Source organism: Rissa tridactyla, chromosome Z, assembly GCF_028500815.1.
Source record: "Rissa tridactyla isolate bRisTri1 chromosome Z, bRisTri1.patW.cur.20221130, whole genome shotgun sequence".
NCBI lineage: Eukaryota > Metazoa > Chordata > Aves > Charadriiformes > Laridae > Rissa > Rissa tridactyla.
The window spans coordinates 23174737-23196837 of record NC_071497.1 but is presented as its reverse complement, the minus strand read 5'-3'; the positions used below and the strand labels follow the sequence as shown (position 1 = coordinate 23196837).

The following is a 22101-nucleotide window of genomic DNA, read 5'->3' as shown; positions in this document are numbered from 1 at the left end:
TTTTTTCCCTCTCTGTCAAGTCGTGACACCCGGTGCTCTTTTAGCATTTCTTTCAGCTCCTACTGTGGCTGCAAGGGACTACCTGTAAATTTAGACTCTGTCTTTTCCTCTCATCTGTTTTTCTACTTAAGTTTGGTGGCGTTCAAAGACAAACAAAAAATCCAGCAGGTTGTCTTGCAGTTCTCTTGGAAAAAGGCTTCTTTCCACAGGGTGCCTTCAGGCACCTTTGTATTGATGGTGGCTGATGTGCTGCCTGGCAGGCTGTGGCAGGCTTTGTGCTGCACCACATCTTCACCGTCCTGGAAATAAAGGTCTAGTTAATGAAAACAACCTGTGCAAAATGAACAATTTAAATAAACACAAAACCTACCAGGCCATTTTGCATAGGCTAGAGTCGTCTGTATTTTTTGCTAAAATTCACACATGCATCTCCTGTATATTATTATCCTGGCAGGAGGTGTGCAGGTCTCTTCCAGACCCACTTCTTGCTCTTACAGAATCATAGAATCATAGAATTGCCTAGATTAGAACGGACCTTTCAGATCACCTAGTCAAACCATCAACCCAACCCTGACAAAAACCACCACCAAACTACCTCTATGCACTATGCAGACTACTTCCCAACTCCACAAAAACCCCACATTTGTAAACAAACCTAAAGCCAACTTTGAACAAACCTAGGCCCAGTCTCTAATCAGATCAAGTCAGATGTCAAATCAGGTTGGACTCTTTCCTTGATATCTATAAGAATATCAAGAAATACCTTATCTGCAGGGTCTGCGTACAGTCAGCTGCTCTGCCACTGCAGTATGTGTACACAGTAGTATCACTCCCTTTTTTCTGGTTTTTGTCATGTCCTGTTAGGGTTTTTAGTCATGACCAGTTCAATTGTATCTGACACTTAGTGGGTAAAAATAAATAAATAAATCTTAGCACTGGTGTCAAATTCAGATTTGAGATTTGGTTCCCTTGTATACAGTGTATTCTCCATAAACCTGGGGCGTTCTCCATGCCGGTGCTCTATAGGAACTGGATATTTGTACACTGTTCTGCTGCATCACCTGAACACCATAAGTAAGGGGGATTAAATCCCCTTGTCCCCATTCTCTGCTACAGTGGGGGCGGGCGGCTGCTGGGAGGTGGGTTTGGCTCCATGATTCCCCCTTTTTGTAATGCTGGCTCGAGGCAGTAGAACGGAGCTAGCAGTACTAGCTTAAAGTAAAGCAAAGTAATAGGATGCAAGCTGTGCGGCTCAATGACGAGTGTCCCTAGCAAACATTAAACATCCTCTTTGTCTTCAGGAGAGGGAGTGTAATAAGCACAGAAGGTGGCTGTACGGCTTATTAGCTTTAGGTTGGCAAGGACTGCTGTTACTTTTTCAATTAATTTTCAAGTCCAGACCTCTGGCTAGCTCAAATCCACTGCTTCATGTTCACAAAAGAAAGGAGTTTGTGTGCTGGAAACTTTGGACTATTAAGTCACATTTGTTGTTAATGAGACTGCTTTCAGCATTCATGTTAAGCTTTGGATAGGTTACCAAAGATAAAAGGAGCCCAGAACCTTGTGTGCATGTGCATGGCTTCACAACAGTCCGTGGGAAGCAGGAGACAGCTCATGAGAGAAAAAGGGAAAGAAAAAGGGCTAGTCTGCAGCATGTTTCATTATTATGCTGCTAAAAGTTCCTCTAGGTGTTTGTGCTTTCATGATTTAGACTATCAAGCCTCACTTAGAGGTTCACTTCAGAAATGCAGTGGATTAAAAAGCTATTTTCCAAGGATTGTTTGCTACTGTCTCTTTGCCAGAACTTAAAACAAAGGGATGGAAAGGATCTTTCCAGTGCTTGTCATTACCTTTAGGACAAAGGAAACTATATTAAGCTAAACAAGATTCTGATCTCACTCTGAGAAGCAGGAAGAGCATGATTCATCCCACTGGATCTGGTTTAGGAATTGAACTCTCACTTCAGGCAATAACATCTTAAACCACCAGAGCAATGGCTTCGGTCAGCGTCTGTCCCTGGTTCCCATCCTGTCTTGATGGCAGTATATGAGGAAAGGCTGAAAGATGTTGTTTCCCACCTGTTATTCTGATATTGATTTTGATAAATTGGTAAATGATTTTGAGGTCTACAAGCTTCATTATCTTTCTACATGCAGTAACATCAAATGAACAAACAAAAATTTCAATTTATTTTGCTTGAACTAGGAAGGTGTTAGTAGTCCTTAATAATTTGCATATTTTGAGTATTTTCCCTGTGAAAGTTTTTTGGGAACTTTCCCCTCTGTGGGAAACATCAACATTTCGTGATCTGATTTGGGACAGACACTAATTCGTAAATGTCAGTACAATAGGGTGATTTCCTGCTAGCTCTGCTGAACATCTGTTGTATGAAATGTAACACGTATTAATTCTTTCAAAACTAAAGTTTTGAACCTAAGGCTCAAAATGCTGCCATATAAGATTTCCCACTCTTTCTTTAAAGTAAAAGTATGACTAGGTTATTTTCATAAGTCTTGTTCTTGTTCTAATAAAAATAAAAACATTTATCTCATGCTTTTGACGTAACTACAGCTACTGAAATTAACACTTCCATTGTCCTGTTGGTAGAGAGAGGTATTTTGGGTTTGGTTTTTTTTTTGTCACGGTATTATCTTTCCCCTTATGTTTCTTTCTCCATTCTTTACACTTGTTTGAATAAGGTGCAATTGTTTGTCAGAACCAATTTGGAACAAAAATATGTACGATATGTAAGTAGCTCCTTGCTCATAAGATTCAGGTATTGGTATTTGTATTTGATGCAATATCCTGTTTTAGAAACTATAAAAGGGAAAACCCTCAAAAACAGAGTCCCTAAATAAATGCTTTTTCTATAGCCCCTAAAAATCAAAACCTGTCTCTTGACTTTATTCCTCATCCAATTTCTTTTTCTACATGTGTCATTTATTCATTGCTGTTACTCTCTTCATTTTGCAGCATGCACTGACCCTGTTTCAAGTACCTGCAATATGCTGTGCTTAGATCGCTTGGTGACCATGACACTGTGTGGTGTTAATGTTTTATATTAAATTGTAAAGTGATGGGGAAGTATCATCTGACTGTTTCCAACAATGAAGATATAGTGCTTTATAGGCATTTGGATAGGAGGCTAAGCCAGTCCAAACTCTGAGATGGATCTGCTCAGATCTCCTCCTTACAGTGAACTCCCAATGGAAGACCAGAAGACTTTCAAAATCAGAAAATCCTGGTTTTCATTGAAAAAAACTAGAAATGTAACTCTTTTGAAATAAAGAAAACATAAATCAACACATCAGGGCAGAACAGAAGTAAAAAGGATCTGTAGAAGACTCACTGTCCACTGCTCTCTTGCCAGCCAGATGCTGTTGTTGCTGGAACATCTGCCCCCTGAGATGGCACTTGGCTTGAGGCAAAGCCCTCCCCTTTGCCCACCCTCCAGGGAGCTCAGCCTGCCTCAGTCTTCTTAAAAGAACATATAGATCCAATGCAAGAGCACAACAGATACTCTCTGTATGGGGAAAATGACCACACAGTTTTCTTGGGTGTTCCTTCTAATTTCGGGGTGGAGAGGGCCTATGGATGGAGGTGTTTTTCCCACAACAGTAGTAAAGGATCAAGCACTTAGGTCTCAGACAGAAAAACTGCAACTCCTAATCATTTTTATATGGAATTTCATTCATAAGATATGAAGACATATTGGCGTTTTAATTTCTCCTTTGGTTGCTGACTGATGCATGCAAATAATTAATTAATATCTACTGACTGAAATGATAATTTGCCCCCCCCCCAAAAAAAAAAAAAAGGAAGAGAGGCATTATGATCCAAAAGCAGCCAGTGCCTCCTGCTTATTACAAAGAGGAAGTATTTTCAAGGCAGCTAAGATGTCGCTCAGGGGTGTCGAAAATAAATGAAAAGTTTTGGCAAAGAGATTTCAATTCTTGCTTTACACTGCTCAAGTGAGACATCAGTGTACAGAAACCCCAACTGTGAACAAAATTAATGTTTTGCAGCTATGCAAATTTTAAACATGCATAGAAGGATAATAATATGATAACTTAAAGTAGTTACTGTGCATTGTAATATTGCCAGTGACTGTTGGATCAAAGACAATGTAAAAATTTGATGATGTGTATCACATTGTGATAATGAATCTATTAATTAGCACACACTTTTGTGTGCCAACACATTCATAGATTATGCAGCTTGCAGGACAGTCACAAGAGGTCTGGAACACTGGTGTATGTTAAGGATTTGGTTCGGAATTACTGAATAAGTGGTTGCCCAGAGTGTTAATCTGCATTAGGAAATTTCTAAAACAACTGTTACCTAGGCAATACCCTAGCAAACTGGATTTGCAGGTCAAGAAAGTCTGGTGGATTGCAAGGAGCTTTAGTCTTTTCTTTTGTGCTTGTACAGAAGAATCTACCTAAGGGAGATTGCATAGCGCATGTCTTTTTCTTTTCCCCTTCCATGGTTATGGTCGGGATAACTTCTATAGAGAAAATTCTGCAATGTGGCAAGACAGAACAGAACTCTTTCAGAAATTCAATCTATGGAGGCCTCAAAGACAAGTATTTTTCTTTCAGCTTCTTGCTTGCTTCACCTGTGGGCTTTGCCTTGCTCAGAATAATGCAGTGGTCTTAGAGGACTCCTGGAGATGGATGTGCCTCTGGAGTAACCAGGTCTTTGAAAACCTGCAATGAAAACAAACTAGAGCTTTGCAGGCACAAACTGAGACAGATTTTGGCATGTCACATGATAACCAAACTATTTCTACATTTTTATTCATTCTTAGGTGTGTATGCTTTTCACATATAAGGTTTACCACAGTCCTGGATGGAGAAGATATGTAGCCAGATTGCTTCAACCAGGTTGTCTTCTTTGGGGAGCAGCAGTTTCTAGTGAGCTGGAGATATAAAGGGGCAGTTGTGCCATTAGTATCATCCCATTATCTTGATTTACTGATCCGTTAAGTTTCATTCCTCTATTGTAAATTAAGACAATTTGGGATGCACGTGTATGACTGTGTTCTGTTCAGGTTTTTGAGGTGATCTGTCCTCTGATATCTATTAATCCAGACTTACTCGGCATCTCCATGCTGAAGGTTGATTTCAGATGTCTGAATTTATTTTTCATTACTTTTTTAATGCTTTTCTGAAGAAGGGAGTTTGAAGATTCAGCAGTAACTGGAGAAATTTCTCTATCTAGCATTGCTATGAAAATCAGAGAGGATGACAAGCCTGAGGTTTGAGAGAAGTCTGCCAGTAGTGGACACTGCCATTCCCTCAGCCAAAGTATGGATCGTTCTTCTAATTTAGGATCAGAACTTGTTCTCAGCAATGTTATGCAATTTCCTATGGAGGAAAAAAAAAAGAAAAAGGTGCTATTGAAGATCATTCTGTGATGATAGCAGGAAGAGAGGAGAATTTAAGTGTTTTTTCATCAGATAGATTACCTACACCATATTTAAAGTATTTGCGTCTTAAAGCTGTTTTTCTGCAGCAATAACAGAGAAGAAAGGGTGAACACACAGCTTTGTTTTCTGTGGGTATCAGTCCAACACTATTACCAGAACCAACCACAGTTGAAATAAATAAAAACCATTTGTTACTCTAAATTAGAAACGGCATAAAAAGAAATCTATTGTTCTGAAACATTGATGCATTTGGCCCAAGCAATTATTGCCATCAGCAGACAAAAGCTGACACATGGCATTGTGCTGCACTGCATATTGTTCTCCAACAGGCATGCGAACACAATGTTGCTCACGTTTGCATCATACGGCACTGGCATAACACCAGAGTCCTGAAATGTTGTGTAGGGACAGCTATCTGTTTTTGTGTGCCAGTAGATGGAACTTTATAAATTGTGTTTCCACCGCAGAGCTGCTGCTGAAAAAAAGCTATGGCTGGATCATTACTGGAAGTTTTTTAAAATACATCTTAATTAAAAGCCAAACAAGTATGGGTTTGGAAAAGGAATCTGTCCCTTCAGTAATGTGTCAGGGAGACAAACACAAGGTAGGTTAGGAAACACAGGTTTTCCGTGGTGGTGCTGGAGAGGTCAGTGAGAGACAGCAATATTGACTGTGGTAAGAATGGCATGCACTCTGTAGATGAGGTCCGCAGCAGGAAAGTAATGATCTAAGCTGGTGAGCTATTATATACCTTGGGCCAAGAATATGTCATGAGCTTTTCTAAAACTAGCTGAGAGCAGGAGCTCAATGCTTGGCTCTTATAGATAGAACAAAGAATATGGCTAGAAGGGACCTTTTAAGATTATTTAGTTCATTCCCAACCTCAGGAACTCTGCCCGAAAGTTTCCTAACAAAAGTTTTTTCTAGGACATGCTATAATCTTTCCTAGATAATCCATTCTCGCTCTTAACCATCCACAAAATCAAAGACATCTAATCTATATGCAATTCAGGATTATTGCTTCTCCTCCTATATCCAGGAGACATGGGGAAATATTTATTCATTTTCTCATTGCAGTATAGCCTCTAGACTAAATAAATATCACTGTCATCTCTGACTCCCCCATTCACTCTGCCCCTTATGTTTCCAGTTGTTGTTAGTCTCCTCTAGAAGCTTTCCACTAATGTAATAGTTTCTAAACAGTGGTACTTTGAGCACGATATTCTCATTAGAAAGGCTTTTACTCATGTGGGTTCCTTAGTCAGTCTTGACTACTGATAGTCCTACTAATACCTCAGATGATGCCATATTGCGGAATTAGGAGTTGGTAAAGCCGCTTTGGTCTGTAAATTGTTCCATCCCCAGCTAGTTTCCCGCAAAGCTGCTGCGTAGATGTTCTTCAAGTTGAACTTCTGTAGTTGATTATTCCCACAGAAGCATAATATTATGCACAGATTATTTCCTTGTGGAGATAATTTTAAATGCTCTCTATCTGCCAAAGTGAGTGCAATCTTTTCCACTTCATACACACACAAACTTATTAAGTGCACTGTCTACTCAAGGATTCGGATCATTAATTTGAAAGTCTATTTGATATATTTTTACAGTTTCATGGTGGATCTTTAAGAACTACTCTGACTATGATTTTTCTAATCACTTCTGTATTTGTTTCATGGTAGCTCCCACCTGGACTGTGTTTCTGCAGTACACTTAACGGAAAGGTCATGAGAGACAGTCAACACCCTCCCTAAAGTAAGAGATATTGCATCTACTGTCTTTTGTCTACCTAAAAAGCTTGCTAAGATTTTCTTAGCCTTTGGGGAGATTATCTTGGAGGGCAATGTGTTTTCCCTTACTTGTGTCTTTTAGGTTAGACAAACTGGTGTCAGGAATGCCAGAAGGAATTGGCTAAGGGAATTGACTGGATGACATTTCATCCCAGTGTTCTCTGATAGAAAACCAGTGCTGGCTAGATTGTTCTTTGGCACTCTGCTAGCTTTATATAAGCCTGATGAATCCATCCCACAGAGACTTATCACATAAAACTCTATTATATGTGCTCCAGGAAAGAGCTGGAACAAAGATACGCACTGGGTTGTTGGTGAAAAAAAATATTTGGGGAAATGGAAAGAGGTTATTCAGGAATACATCTCATCCTTAAGTAAGGATTGATCCCATAGTAAAATCTTAGTGGAGTCTCTGCTTTCTTATGTTCTTGGTAGTTGTACACTTTATGCTCTGCCAATACAACTAACTTGTCAGCTTGCCCTTACTTCCCGCCTGCTCTGCTGTCACTTTTCTACTTGCAAAGCCACCAACAAGTTTCAAGGACTTTGACACTGAAGTTTTGAAACCAATACAGTTTTAAGTGGCCTCCAAGGAGTTACAGGAGTCACTTGCACATCCTTGGCTCAGGCCCAAGTTTGTGTCCAGCCCTCTCTTTGCAGAGCTGAGGTGTGATATAATCCTGTGCGCCAATTCACAAGAAACAACGGGCTGAAAGGGAGAGCTGTGAGACATGTTTTAAAGACAAGTGCCTCAAGATCTGTTGAAAAGAGATGTAACAGCTGTTTCTGTTCATGGCTGTCGGCGTAAATAAATGCTGAGAAAGGAGTATAGAGGGAATAAACAGGTTTTGTTTCCCACTTTACCTGCATATGATAACTTCCTATTGATGTCAGGGTTGTCTCCAGCCTCAGCCATGGTTTGTGCCCATTCAGCCCTATTGTGATTACTATCCTGGCAGCACAAGAGCTTAGTACTACAAGAGCTTAGTACTACTTAATATATGCAGTTTGGAAGCTGGACTTTTGTCTCTACCAAAATTCAGTTTTTCATCAAGTAAGAGTTATAGAACAATGATTTATTTTTTTTAATCCAGTCCTTCCATAGTACAGGTAGAGATGCCTAACACCTTATTAACACCTTATTTCCATGTTTCCCATTGCACAAACACATTAAACAAATGCATATAAAAACTACATGACAGTTATCTCAGTATTTCCACAAGGCTTAGAGAGCAAGACTGGATTGCACATAGAAGGTAGGCAGAGGCAGAAACTGTTGTTATGCCATTTCTGAAAGCTGAGTATTCTCTTATGTACTTGTCAACCCCGGTTTCTTCTTTCAGTGAGAAACATAATTTGTATCTCTCTTTCAGGGGAAAACCACCAATTGTTATGTTTCTGTAAATGGGAATTGTAGAATTTGTTATGCTATTTCCTGTTGTAAACAACAAACAAAACAGTAAGCCATTTTGTTTTTACTTAGTGGATATTCTGGAATAATCTTAAGAAGCTGGCTTTTTTGTTTGTTTGTTTCCAATGGTTTTTTGTTGGCCAAATGCTCTGTTAAGTTTGTCTAACTTCCTCAATAACTTGGATCTTAAGAGAAAGGCATTCTGGATTCTGTCTGGAATATTAAAATACCATGAGACTTGATTTGTAAAACAATTTGTAAGCTCTCATCCCTTATTCTGTAGATGTGAACGCATGTACTGGAGACATTTGGGTTACAGATGTGAGCATTCAAGCACTTGTGATTAACAACACAAGTACTGTCAAATAAGTAAACTCATTGTGGATAACCTTATACTGTTTCTTTCTAAAAAGTTGCATAATTCTGCCTTTTTCTCCTTCTTTCACTTTTCCCAGATACAAAAATGTATCAGATTCTTCTCACACCTAAATGAAAATGTTTCTTTATCACTTGAGGAATAACATCATCTTATTATTAATTTTTCAACAAATATATTAGTGTTTTCACCACTCTTACGCAGCCAGTTACCCTGGAGCTATGCTGTTGACTTGTCTGACTGCTGGGAAGACATCAGGGCAGTTCACCCCAAAAGTGAGTGATGCCTTTCTTGCTCCTATTGCCAGGTCTGGGCTGCTGTGCTCCTAGTCTGACCTGTGGCCACAAGGAATGCAACTTGCAAGAACAGCATGAGATATTGTACTAATAAAAACATTTAGGGTTAGAGTTTGACCTGAATCTTTTTCCACCTATGGCCTTAGTCAAACCACAATATAATAAGAACTGCATAAATCCATCTGACTGAAACTCCTGCTCACTGAAATATCTCCACTATGTTCTGTACTTGAACTAGAGGCACCGTTTGTTTTCCAGTCTTTCTCTCAGTTGAATTAATATAGTACATCTCTCAGAAGGGTACTAGAGAATGCCACGCACCTTTTGTTCACTGAGTTACAGGGGTCTTAGGTAGAAAAGAGCCCTTGTGTGAAGACTCTGATGTGAATTATCACTTCCAAAAAGACTGCACTATCTGCATGAAACAACACCTTTAACAATAAACACAACCTGTCCCAGGCCTTTAGTTGGTTTCTAAAATATTTGGCAGCTACTGCAAAATTCTTAAAACTGAAGAATTGTCTTCAGGAATCTTGTGTGAAGAGGGAACCTTTTTCTGTTCTTTAATTGGTATTAAATGAGGTAATTTCATAGAAGATGCAGAAAAATTTGTGAGTAAAAACATTGTGGTAGTCTCTTTAGCCTACAGTTTTGTGAATGCAAAATTGCTCAAGGACCACATCAGATCCATTCCAGAAAATGATGCAAGTCTAACAGTGTCAGAGCAAGCTTCAGGTGTCAAATCCCTGTCACGTCTAGTGCCACCTGGGGTTATCTTGTTTAAAAGGGCTGGCGAAGAAAGGAAAGTGTGTGCGTAGACATGAATATTCAGTCTGGCCCATTATTAAATGTAAACCCCAAACCACTTCTATAGTTGTGTGGTGGGAGATGTGACTATCCACCAGAACCTTACGGTGGGAAGTGTGTAGTGGGTTGCCCGGTCTGGATGAGGGCTTGCGGTATGTTGTATTATGACAAGCTTGACTTGGATGCCTAACAGTTGTTCTTTGTTGTTTGGTTTTTTTTGAAGAAAAAGAATCAAGTGTGGTACCTACATGTTGTATCAGATACTGGTTTAGTGTTCACCTACTTGAGAAATGTTTCAGAATATAATTAAAGGGCAGTGCAAGTGTAATGATTTGAATCTTCCTACTAGGATGGCTACCATGCTGTCACATAAGGCTGTCCATTATGTTAATACTTCCATACTACATTAATACTTATGTCACTTATTTATCAACTGATAATATGAAGATTTCCCTACCTTCATGCGTGCTTGCATTTAATGCCTTATATGTCTGAATAGGTGACTGGCTGAAAGACGGCAGAGTAATAAAGAATGAAACATAAGACCCGTGCTCTATAAATGCAGGAGCCACAGAGGTCTGAAAAAACAGAATGCTACCTCTTAAAAATGAAATCTTTAATTGTAAAAAATGCACCCAGCAGCTGAGGGATGTTCTGAAAGTTTGGTATGATGCTACCTGCTTGCAAAGGGAGCTTGCTATGCAAAGAAGTTTCAACTTTTTGCTTCTAATCAGGCACAGCCTGATTATGCTGAATGGCAAAGGAGTGACAGTTGTTGAGCCCTGTGCTTGTCTATTTGGAAATATTTATTCTTTTCACTGTGTTATCAAATTAAATTCCAAACCATTTTAGTTTCCTTTTCACTCAAGAAGGTTGCCAAAAAGTAACTGTGGTACAGAAGTGTTTCATTTTTATCACTTTACAATGGTTTAGGGGAATGGTAGATGACAATTACAAATCACGTTTTTAAATATTTATCTATCTTGGGGTCTACAGCTTGGTTGATACTGAGTTTAATCTGTTTACAACTGGTTTTATTTTTGGAGGCAAATATTTAGAGTCAAATCCAGCCTTATTCATGAAAGGTACGGAACTCAACAGCTTAAATCAATGAGAACTATGAATACTGATTATATCAAGATCTAATGAATTATGCTTTCAAGTGCTTAGCCCTTCTCAAGGTTTAGCTCATAATGTGATTAATCACATAGGTATGACAGGCAGGATTTCAACCATAGCATTCTCGCTAACATACCTAATTATGCGCAAACAGTGATGAAAAAAGAAACAGGATCTCTTCAGGCTGGAAAGTGGCTTCCTGACCTTCAACAACTTTGTTATTCCAGTAAGTTTACTGTAGACGGAGAAGAGGGAGCGAAGTGCCCGCACGCTAGTGTAGCCAGGCTCTGCTTTCTGATGTGCTAAGGCAGTGTGCTGCACTTGGAACAAGCCACCCAAGTTGTGAGACATGAGCAATGTCACTGCGCTGTTTTCGCATCTTACAGGCTGTAAACCACGATGTTACTGGAAGGCGGGGTAGGACTGGCCCGCATACAGAAAGATGCCTGTCTGTGCTCATGTAGCTAAAGGGAAAAGAGAGATTACAATACTCTTACAGCATGGTGTAAAAACACTTTGTTTTCGTGAATCGAGGGGGAACACGGCTGAGAAGAAAGGAGTATTTCTGTGTGAGTGCCAGGTGAAGGTCCATGGTCAGGGCACACAGAGCACGCTTCTGGCTTGTGTGCTGGGGCCAGAGTTTATCTAAGAGACTTGGCGCAGAGAGGAGTGCTGAGAAATCACAGGGTAAGGAAGCACAGGAAAGCATAATGCTGAATAAACGCGATTCTTCCCTTTGAGCTTGTCTAGGGCGAGCCAGAAAATGCAGAAGATATAAACAGAAAGATAACAGTTACCCTTGCTCAGCCAAAGACATATACCGAAGAAGAGACATTTCCCCTCATCAGTGTCTCTCTTAATGTCTAGCAAAATTTCTCTTGCTAAACCACTTCACTGACATGGAAGTCTGCTGTAACAACAGCCACACTACTTTCTTACATGCGTTGTAAATGCCTGTATTTCTAGCCCTCGTTAGGCAGCTCTATTAACCTGCATTGCCAGTGTTTCTTGCAAAGAACTGCATAAATAAAATACTCAGCTCATGCTCCAACTCTTTACATACTTCTTTCTGTTTATAAAGCTTTATTAAGTAAACATTTTCTTTGGCTTCCACATGTTTATAGTTACACATATCTGCCTGTGGTAGTGGCAACCGTGTAACTATACAGCAGAAGTCACGAAACCTATACAGAAAAGGAAACAGGAAACATACTTTATCAGTTTGGCAATGATGGCAGGGTTCACTTCTTTTACCCACAGGAAAAAAGTGATTTCTACAGCTGATAGTATATGGCGTATGTATAGTCAATTTCAGCAATTGCTAGTCTGTGCATTCAAGCCGGTATCCTTCATTTACTGAAATTTTTAAATGCATTTGCTGTAGTTGCTTACAAAAGTAAAAACAAGGAAATCTTAACTCATTCTGGTCCAGTGAATTTTGCTTTCTTTACAAATTGAGGCCTATCCTCAGGAGGAAAGCCTGAGGGTGCCATCTGTCCTCAGGCACAGCCTGGAGCAGGGTGACCTGGGCTCTCCCTGAGAATTACTTTAAGCAGAGGAGACACTGAATCCAAGTTCTGGAAATAAAATGTTCCAAGATGTTTTTTTTTTCCCCAAAAGGAGAGAGGCTTCTACCTCAGAAAGGCAATTCCAGACCGTGAATCACAAGTGACTGGAAGAGGATGCTTGATTAACACAAAAACCTTGGAGAGCAGTGAGACTTAGGGCATTTTTACACTAGTGGGCTCAGACAGACTTGGGCTTCCTTCCTTCTACTGATCACCTCGAGACTGTAAGTGCAGGGAATAAGGCTGTGAGACATACCTGAGCTGGCTGGACAAGCAATTTGTGCTTCCTAGCTCAAGGTAATGTGCTCTTGACAATTTTGCTTATTCAATTTGTATCTGTTGCATTAACAGATCTACAACTGTCATGAGGGAAAAAAAAACAGAAGGATTAATACTGTCAAATACACATAAATACTTAAAATTCAACGCTGAGGATATTACAATAGCAAAAGGAGAATCATTGTTGCTGTTAGCCATCTCACTTGAGCTCAATAAACACATTTTTACAAAACCCTAAAGGTTTTGCTAATGAATCACAAATAAGAGACCTCAAATGAACCATGGACATTTTGCCTTTTCTTTCTTACTGGGGACTAGTCACACGGGAAATGCAGGCAGACTCTGAATCACTGGAGCAATGCAGGCATGCCAAGAAATGGTGACATAAGGGAGCTCAAAACTGCAGCTGTGCCTTGCTGCTGTGTCAATACATAGATACACAAGATGAGGGGGCTTTTTATACCCTCTCTTCTCCTTGTCCACCTGAAAGCAACCAGCAAAATGTAAGTATTCACAAAGACTAACTTTCATCTGTGAGGTCTTCAGGAGTCTGTTCAGCGCTTACCCACAGGCCTTAATCCACAATCATTTTAGCTTCTGCCTCTAAAGGTTTCCTGTGCCAGGAAGTGTTGTCTTGTATTTGCTGAACAGTTAACACATAATCTCATTTGGATGCAGAAATTAGATGTTACTCCATCATTCTCTCTGAGGCAGTGGTCTAGTAAGCTTTCGTACAGCACATATGCAAAAAAATCTTCATGAAATCTAACCACACACATTGCTTTCTTCAAAACACAGCTAGAAGCGGAGATGGAGGTAATGGTCCATATTTATATAGGACAAATATGAGAGCCTCGGACATCAGGAATCCCTGCCTCACTGAATGCTGGAGCCTGTAGTCAGGCTCTCCTTTTCTCTTCTTTTTCTTCCTCAAAGACTTTATTCAACACTTTGGCAGGAGAGAGATACATACAGTAAAATATTAGTCCAGGACAGTTTCCAAAAGGTAGGAGATGAGTTTCTAATCCCAAGACTATGATGTAGGAGAGAAGATGCTGTTCCTGTTTCTGGCTTGCTTTTATACTGATGTGTGTTAGGGGGAGGTTTCAGGCTCTGAATTTGAAGTGGAGAGAGGTGCTCACCTCTGATGCTTACTAACCCGGGGAACAGGCCACATATAAAGTACATTTTTTGCACTTGTGTTTAACTATCAGATAGCTCTTGTGGATCCTGTTTAGAAACCCGTCTTTCTTCTGCCCAGGGAGCCTAGGTGCTTACGGCTGTGTTCCACTACCTGAAAGTTAGGTTTTTGCAATGCTCAGCACTGGGACACCAGCAGCCAGCTTCACAATGTAGTGTGCTAAATGTGACAGATACAGAAAGAGTAGAGGCTTGATCCAGCAGCTATTTAAATTAATATCTTTTCACTTACTGTCATAGGCATTTGATCCTACTGAATATTTGATTTTGAGGTGAGGAATTTGGCTTACATACTTTAGAAAACACAGGACTAGGTTTTCACAAGCCTGCAATGACGTTGGAACCACTGCCTTTGTGCCAAACCTCAGGCATTTACAAGGCCTGATACTTGAGACTAGATTCTCAGCACCTTCTGAAGCTCACGCCTTTTTAAAGTGGCAAGTATTTCTATCAAGAAATAAGACAGTCAAATTTTAAAGCCATTTCCGGGGAAAAAAAAAAAAAAGGTTTAAGAGATACAGAAAGATTAGGTTCTTTGCAAAACACTTATTGGGAAGCAGACCAATGAATTAAGCAAATGAACATAAGGTATGGTTATACATACTATGGGATAAAAAACCATACTGTGTCATCCAGCTCTCAACTCAGTTTCTGCAGAATAGATCTAGAAGGATTATCCAGTTCTCTGATGCCTCAGTAATTTTCCTCTCCCCCAAATTAAAATCAAAGCTTTTGTAACTCATCTGCAAAGTACAAATATTATGGGAAGCAGTTTTGAAGTAGAAAGCTGTCTTTTTCACAATACTGAGTGCTGTGAAAGCTGTAACTACATCTAAAATAGATCCTTTTTTTGTCTTTGGCTTAGCCATGTGAGGGAGTACAATAAAACAAAGGGAGTACAAAACAATGTCCTATATATTTATAGATTAGATATAAATAGTCCAGCTGCAAATGTTGAAGTTCAATTTCTTCATTTCTCCTTTATTTTTCTTACATTTACAAGGTTACAAGATAGGCACGATTATTTTTGTGTAGATTGCTAATGCTACTCCTGTCAGATGAAAGACAGAATTCAAAGGAGAAATTAATATACAAAGAGGATTTGGCTTATCTTCCATTAACTGAATATCTCCACTACGGCGGTGCTTCTCTTTTGGTAAGATCAGCATTTCTCAACACTCTTCCTCTTTTCCTCTTTCTCTTTCAATAATCCTTCTGTATCTTCCTTCTTCATGTAATTGAAATCAATATTCTCAGCTAAAACTGCTTCCCAAATCAAGTTTACTGATGGAGATAGATAGGGTGCAATGGAAAAGGAATAAAACCCTAAAATCTGAAACTTCTTTTTTCTCTCCATGACAAACAAATGTTAGGCATAAGTTTCCTTGTGGGAAGGTGAAGAAAAATATTATATGAAAAATATTGACCATCTGTCAGTTAAAAAGTGACTCAAGGACCCTATTTGCACTCTTTTTTTTTTTTAAGTAAATAAGTCTGCAGTTGCATATAGTACATATAAAACTGAAGCTATTGCTATTATATGCACAAAGGGTAGCAGGAAAAGGGAGAAGAAAAATACACTGTACAAAAGGGGAGAAACCTTGCTGTGTATCATCCTTGATGAAACTATCACTTTTGATAAAAAGCTATTTATGTTTCCCTTTAAAATCTGATTGCTCTGATTATCCAGCTAACTCAATCATGTGAATAGCCTTCTTCTAAAATCAGAGCAAAAAAGCTTTTTCAGGATTTAGTTCCCTGAATGGTTTGCTGTAGGAGTCTCTCCCTTTGCCTGCTTTGCCCATCTTAGCAGGGGTACTGCTGCCACATGACTCACACCCTCGTAACAGCCGAAATAAAGGTATGCTGTATTTTAATGCAAAGTTTGCTCATATTCAGCTGCCATTTTCCTTTGTTTTATTTATTTCCAATAGGGCGTTGGTGGAAGGTCAGTGAGATTATCAGGGCTGCTAGGCATCCTCTTAGTACTTACAAACATAATCTTAAAAGTGTATATGCAGAGAGAAAAAAAAAAACCAGAATTAATGTGTTTGAAATGTTTTGATAAAGTGACTTGCTACTCTGCCTCAGTAAACGAAATGCTTTATTTAATTTTAGTGCTATGGCCTTGCCACATAACAATCTATTTTAATGCTTAAGGAAAATTATACAGTGATGGGAGAAAAAAAAAGTAATGATTATTTACTGCAAAGACAACTTGATTTCAGGGTGCCCCTAAATTGCCTTTTGAATCCAACTATATTAAATGGTTTTCCCTTGTTAACAGAATTGTGTTGAATTCTTCAAGGAAATACATTGAATTTTTAGATAGGGCCCCTGAAGGGGAAGAAAAAAAAATTATTCTTTCCCAAAATTGTATCGATCTGTGTGTGTATCACTTCTGTCTTTTACTGTAGTCCTTACTCAGTTTTGCAGTCCTGACATCAGGTTTACTTGTTTGTAGTGTCAATTATCTCCTCTGGAACCTTGGCATCATATTGGCCATTTGCTAGCTCTCTGATGTTGATGTAGCCTTAAGCAAGAGATTATATATTCTGCAGTCAGTAATTCAGCTATTTCATCTTTAACCACCAAAAGCACAGGTAAATACTGGCTGATACTCCCTCCTTTATTTGTTTTTCCCATATCCTCTTTTACTGAAAAATCAATGTGGGATAGATATTCAAACTGTCTGTCTGGATCTCTTCTTTATGGGGGACTTGTTGAAAGATGTAAGATCACATCTGCTACTTGATTATGCAGATACTTTCCCTCCTATTAGTCAAATTATTAAGTCACTTGGTTTTGGGGATGGCCAGGACTAAAATCTTACATGTGATCATCAGCTAATGTCTGTGCCTGCCCAGAACAAAACGACCTTGAGTATTTCTTCTACATCTCACACCATCATGGCCAACTCCAGTAAGCATTTTTTGCAACTTGCTATATAGCTTCTCTCCTTCCCTCACTGCTCCTTCCAAAACAGAGGTGCTACTACCTGTTCCCAAAAATTCACTTATTAAATAATCTTAGGGGCTAGGACTGTCCCCTAGCATGTGAGAGACCATGCTGTAGATCTCTCCTGTGTGATAAAATCTTAAATCCCTCTGAGCTGGATTCTCTAATTGCCAGAATATAGGGTAAGGTTTTCTCAATTACTCTTACTGTTGAACAGAATAATTAAATAGCCATTGCAAAGCTCTGCAGACTAATGGCTGAGGAAGTCATTTGGGACTTGGAAGCCTGGATTCCAGTCCCTGGTACTAATGAGTGTTTAAAGTGTATTCTATTAAGAGTCCCATTTCAGAGAACCTCTAGGTTAGTGGCTAAAGCATTGAGCTAAGAGATGCACATTAAAGCTCATCAAGCAAAGGAAGATATCGACTCTATTTGTTCTGCATCTTGGGCATGTGCTGAACAGGTGAAAGAGGGCACAGGCACCGCTGCATCCTCTTCTTCCTTTTTCCACCTCCCCTCCATTTTGCAGGGAGCAGCGGTGAATACTCTGCCCTAAGAAACAGTCTGGATCTGGGAGTCTATCTTGTGTACTGTATGGCAGCATCTTATTTTCGTGAAGTGCCATCATCCCTCAGATGGCAGTTGTCTACTGGCTAGATCAGGTTCACATGTTGTTCCTCAATTTCATGGTTAGATGACCAACTCTTCCAACATGTTGTGTAAAGTTTCAAGTTGTAATCATCAAGTAAAGGTTCTGGAATAGTGGCTAGATACCCCAGAACTGTTATAGTGCTGAGAAATACAGCATTTATTACTACTGCTGATGTGGTGCACAGCTTTTGAACCTCTAGTTCTTGTCAGAGAGGTTAAGGGATGCTCTGTGGAGCTGAGTGGGTATTCAGTAGTGAGGAGTTTCACTGGTTAAATGCTTTAGAGTTCATCATTTATGTTCTACTGTAATAGCATTCATAATTTTACGCAATTATTGTAAACATATACTCAAGTGAGATATAATTAATGTAAACCAGAATTAAGAAATCCATCTACTAGGAAATTTTCTGGAACCAGGAACTTAAAATAGGCAAATTACCGAGCAGCTATTCAAAACAGGCAAATCTCGAAATGAGAGAAGGTGTTCTAGGATACGTAATATTTCTCTACCTTAAGTGAGCACTTTTTCAAATTAATTTCTAAAATTAAGAAAATACAATTTCAAAGATAAGACTGTGAGCTATTGCCAAGCTTCTAATCTGGATTATCTTCTAATTGTTTATTCTTCTAGTGTCAGTCATCTTCTGTGCTTCACTGATCCTTTATCATTTCTCAAGTATCAGGATTATATCCAATAATTCTATTTCTGGAGATTCCTAAGAGGCTGTATTATGCCAGGCAACTATATAGACCTAAATTAAGGATTTGCTTTCTGGAAGAAGTAGAGAATGCTTTGAACCTCATTACCCATTTCATTCATTCATATATAAATCAATAACATATACAAGAACATGTTCATGCAATAAATACATTTATGCAATCTCTTTACACAGAAACACAAGAGTGCTACAACAGATGGACAAACCAAATAACATTGTGCACAGTTCTTCAAATTTCAGAAACAAATTTCTTGGGATTCTCCTTGAAAGTTATTTTCATCTAGCACGTCTAATTTGCATCCACTGTCATACTGTTACTGAGAAAGTACTTTCTAGTTTTCCAGTATGTCTGATTTCAATATTTAATGCCTCTTTTCATATATTTCCCTCCTCCCTGAATTAGCACAATTCCAGTAATCTACTTTTAATATGATGTCTATATTTATGTAATACTCTTACTTGAATGCCACAAGAGAATGAATGCCACCACAAAATCTAGCTGTCCTAAATCAAAACTACTGATTAACCTAATACTTTCTTCTCAGATTGTTCACTAAGCACATATTCAGTATCCATTGTCTCCATAAACTTACAAAAGACACAGTCTTGTTTATATTATTTTAGAAAAATTCCACAGGGAAATGACCTGTATTTGCCTGCGCTGGCACTGTGCCACTATTTTCTTTAGGCCTGGAATACTTGCACCCTTCTGCCTAGTAGTGAAAAATAGAAACTTGTAGTAGAATTAAGAGAGAATAAGAAATCTGTTAGTTTCATAGTAATTGGCTTAAATTTCAGAATTGCTAAGCACCTCATCTAATTATCAGTTTGGCAAAATACATCAGCTAAGAAGTTCCGAAGGATCTGGCACACCACCTCCAAGAGTTTGACATAACTTGCATGGTGCCTGAGCCATACTCTTCACAGCTATACCAGAAACTAATCTGTCCCCTTTACTGCACTGCTCTGTCACATGTACATTTAGAAAAACCTGAATATTCATAAATCTGAAAAGTAAACGGTGTTAATCTTTGCACATGCCTTAACAGGATAAAGGATGTTGTGGTGGGATGGTCATTACTAATTAGGAGTTTTTTGCTTGGACTTTGTAGATAAGCTTGGCTTAAATCATATAAAGTTGGGAACCTTAGGAAACTATTGCTTTAATGTAGCAATAAATGAACAATTTTAACCTTCTTTTACAGAGTCACCTGAGGTATTATTATCCATTACTGCAGGTAGCTCAGTGAACAGCTTCAGTATACAGTCACAGCCAAAAATGCATACATAAGTAATAGGATGAAGAATAGCAATAATAACTTAATAGCTTTGAAGGCAATGCAGTAGCCTTATTCTTTGAAATGCTGCACTCGACATTCCCTTTCAAGAAGGCCATTTGAATGCTAAAGGAGGCTGAGAAAGGGATAACTTCCATTGGCCAGACATAGAAAACACTTGTGAAAAAAATGTACTACACGCCCTCCTCACTTGTAAGCTTTTTTGAGTCATCTTCAAAATATCTTAGCTCCACAATGTTGTAAGAATAGTGCTTTATATAAAAGGGCATAAAAATAAAATAGATACTACAGAAAAACAGAACAGGACCTGTGTTTTCTCTCTCTTACCAGAAGTTATGAGCAAGTAAATGAAATATTAGAAATGGGAATATTAAAAATTTATAATGGGATTCTTTTTTCATAAAATGTGAACCTTTGCAAATTACTGTTTTGGTAAACCTGAGCTTTAAACTCAGAGAGATTAGAAGGCGGCTGGGGTATCAATTTAGATTTATATCTAGCATTTCAAATAAGAGACCCTGGAAGAGAGATCCAACCTAATATCTCATAGCTATCAGTGGCAAAACCGCTTTGGTGCAGAGCTGAGACCAAGCAGGTACGCATGCCTTGACGGCCGGCTGCATGGTGGAGATGCACTGGAAAGGGGTGCTACCAGCAGCAGAGCTATGGCTGTCCCTCCATCCACACGGACCCATCTTTCCACACTGGTGACCAGGCTTCCGTCACCCACGTCATTTAAAGTCAAGCTGAATGCATCCCCCATTCTGCCCTTGTAAGCAAGAGCAAGGGGGATGGATTATCCCTGTATCTACTGCCAAGTCCTTAGCACTCTTCGTCTACCGCATCTCTGATTAGCTCCCATCAGGGACAGGATACTCGCCTAAACTCGGAGCCTGGGCACTGCCTTCTCCCCACAGATTGCAAAGAGGGGCAGCCCTGGTGCTGGCGGGCCTTATCTGCCTTCTAAAACACGAAGAGGGACATGCCAGCTACCTCCTCCATCTGTGGAGGACCTCGATCTAGTTTGTAAAGATGACAAGATATTCTCGCGGGTAGGACTGTCCTTAAAAGACCACGTATCTTAAATCAGCAAGCCAACTTTCATTGTTCAGGACTTAGGCCAAAATGATATTTGTATTCTACATGGATAAAATCTGTTCCCAGAATTTATCACTGGCATTTAATTACTGACATTCTTGCATTTTAAGAAATTCAGTGCTGGTGACACATCACATTTAGACAATTTCTTTTGTATGTATGTCATATTTCTGGCCAAAACATCACCTCTCATTCTTTTAATTACACTTTTCAATCCCAATGTCTCAGATTGTTTTTTTTAAACATCTGCTGTCACATCTATTTTGGAATTGCAGCTTTTTTTATCCCTCATTACCATTCTTTCCACCTCACATAGTTCCAATATTCCTTCATAGTGACTGCTGTCTTATTTTCATTTCTAGCTCCGCTCTCATGAGTTGCTTTTATATTACAGATCAGAGACCAATAAGCAATACTGATCCACTTGAATAGCTTTTGGCCACTTAAAAGAAATTTTTTATAAGCATGCTAGAGGGTATTTTCACACAAGTTCGCGCTTTGCCTCATATTAGGCAGAAATGCCACTCTTCCCTACAGTGTGGGAACAGTGCATGCATTTCCAGTGCTTCAGCACCTAACTCCCCAGCCTGCTTGCAGCCCTGAAGTTATACAGGTAGATGCAAACTTATTGGCAGAGTTTGTGCCTACCGTACAGCAGCCACATTTCTGCAAATGTAAGCCATTACATTTCATTAGAAAATGACACCTATAATTGTATGGCTTTTTATTAATGCTTCCTGTATTTCACTTGCCGTAGATTTATCATCCTGACCTAGATTCTGCAATTACATCTGCCATTGTCTTCTAAGGCAGTTTTCAAAAGTAAATATTCAGACTATGTCTACTAAATATACGTTTACATCTGCAAAGAGATACTTTTGTAGAAAGACATGAGCAAACATTCATTGGCACACACTTTTGTTCTGTGCAAATACTTGCCTATAGAAACGAAAGCATTACACTCGAAACAGAGGTGAACAAAGTTAGAAGGAGTAAAACTGTGAATAATTTATTTTTGAGCAGGGGTATTAGGAACTTTAGCTTCACATCAAACCAGATTTAGGAGTTCTTTTTCATCTCTGACAAAACCAGAAATTCTCAAT

At 39.1% G+C, this 22101-nt stretch overlaps 1 protein-coding gene and 1 long non-coding RNA gene across 11 annotated transcripts in view; one reads left to right on the top strand and one right to left on the bottom strand.

Annotated features, from left to right (window-relative positions):
- The window catches only part of KCNN2 (potassium calcium-activated channel subfamily N member 2), a 128144-nt gene that overhangs the window by 21328 nt on the left and 84715 nt on the right, over positions 1-22101 (top strand). The window lies entirely within an intron of this gene.
- The window catches only part of LOC128902273 (uncharacterized), a 39815-nt gene that overhangs the window by 8785 nt on the left and 8929 nt on the right, over positions 1-22101 (bottom strand). For 5 of the 9 annotated variants that reach the window (XR_008463711.1, XR_008463714.1, XR_008463712.1 and 2 more), the window contains 2 exons: positions 4342-5369; positions 83-299 (listed from right to left, as the gene is read on the bottom strand). This is a non-coding gene — a long non-coding RNA (uncharacterized LOC128902273). The remainder of the gene's footprint in view (positions 1-82; positions 300-4341; positions 5370-22101) is intronic. The other 4 variants (XR_008463718.1, XR_008463717.1, XR_008463713.1 and 1 more) reach the window with 4 other exon arrangements.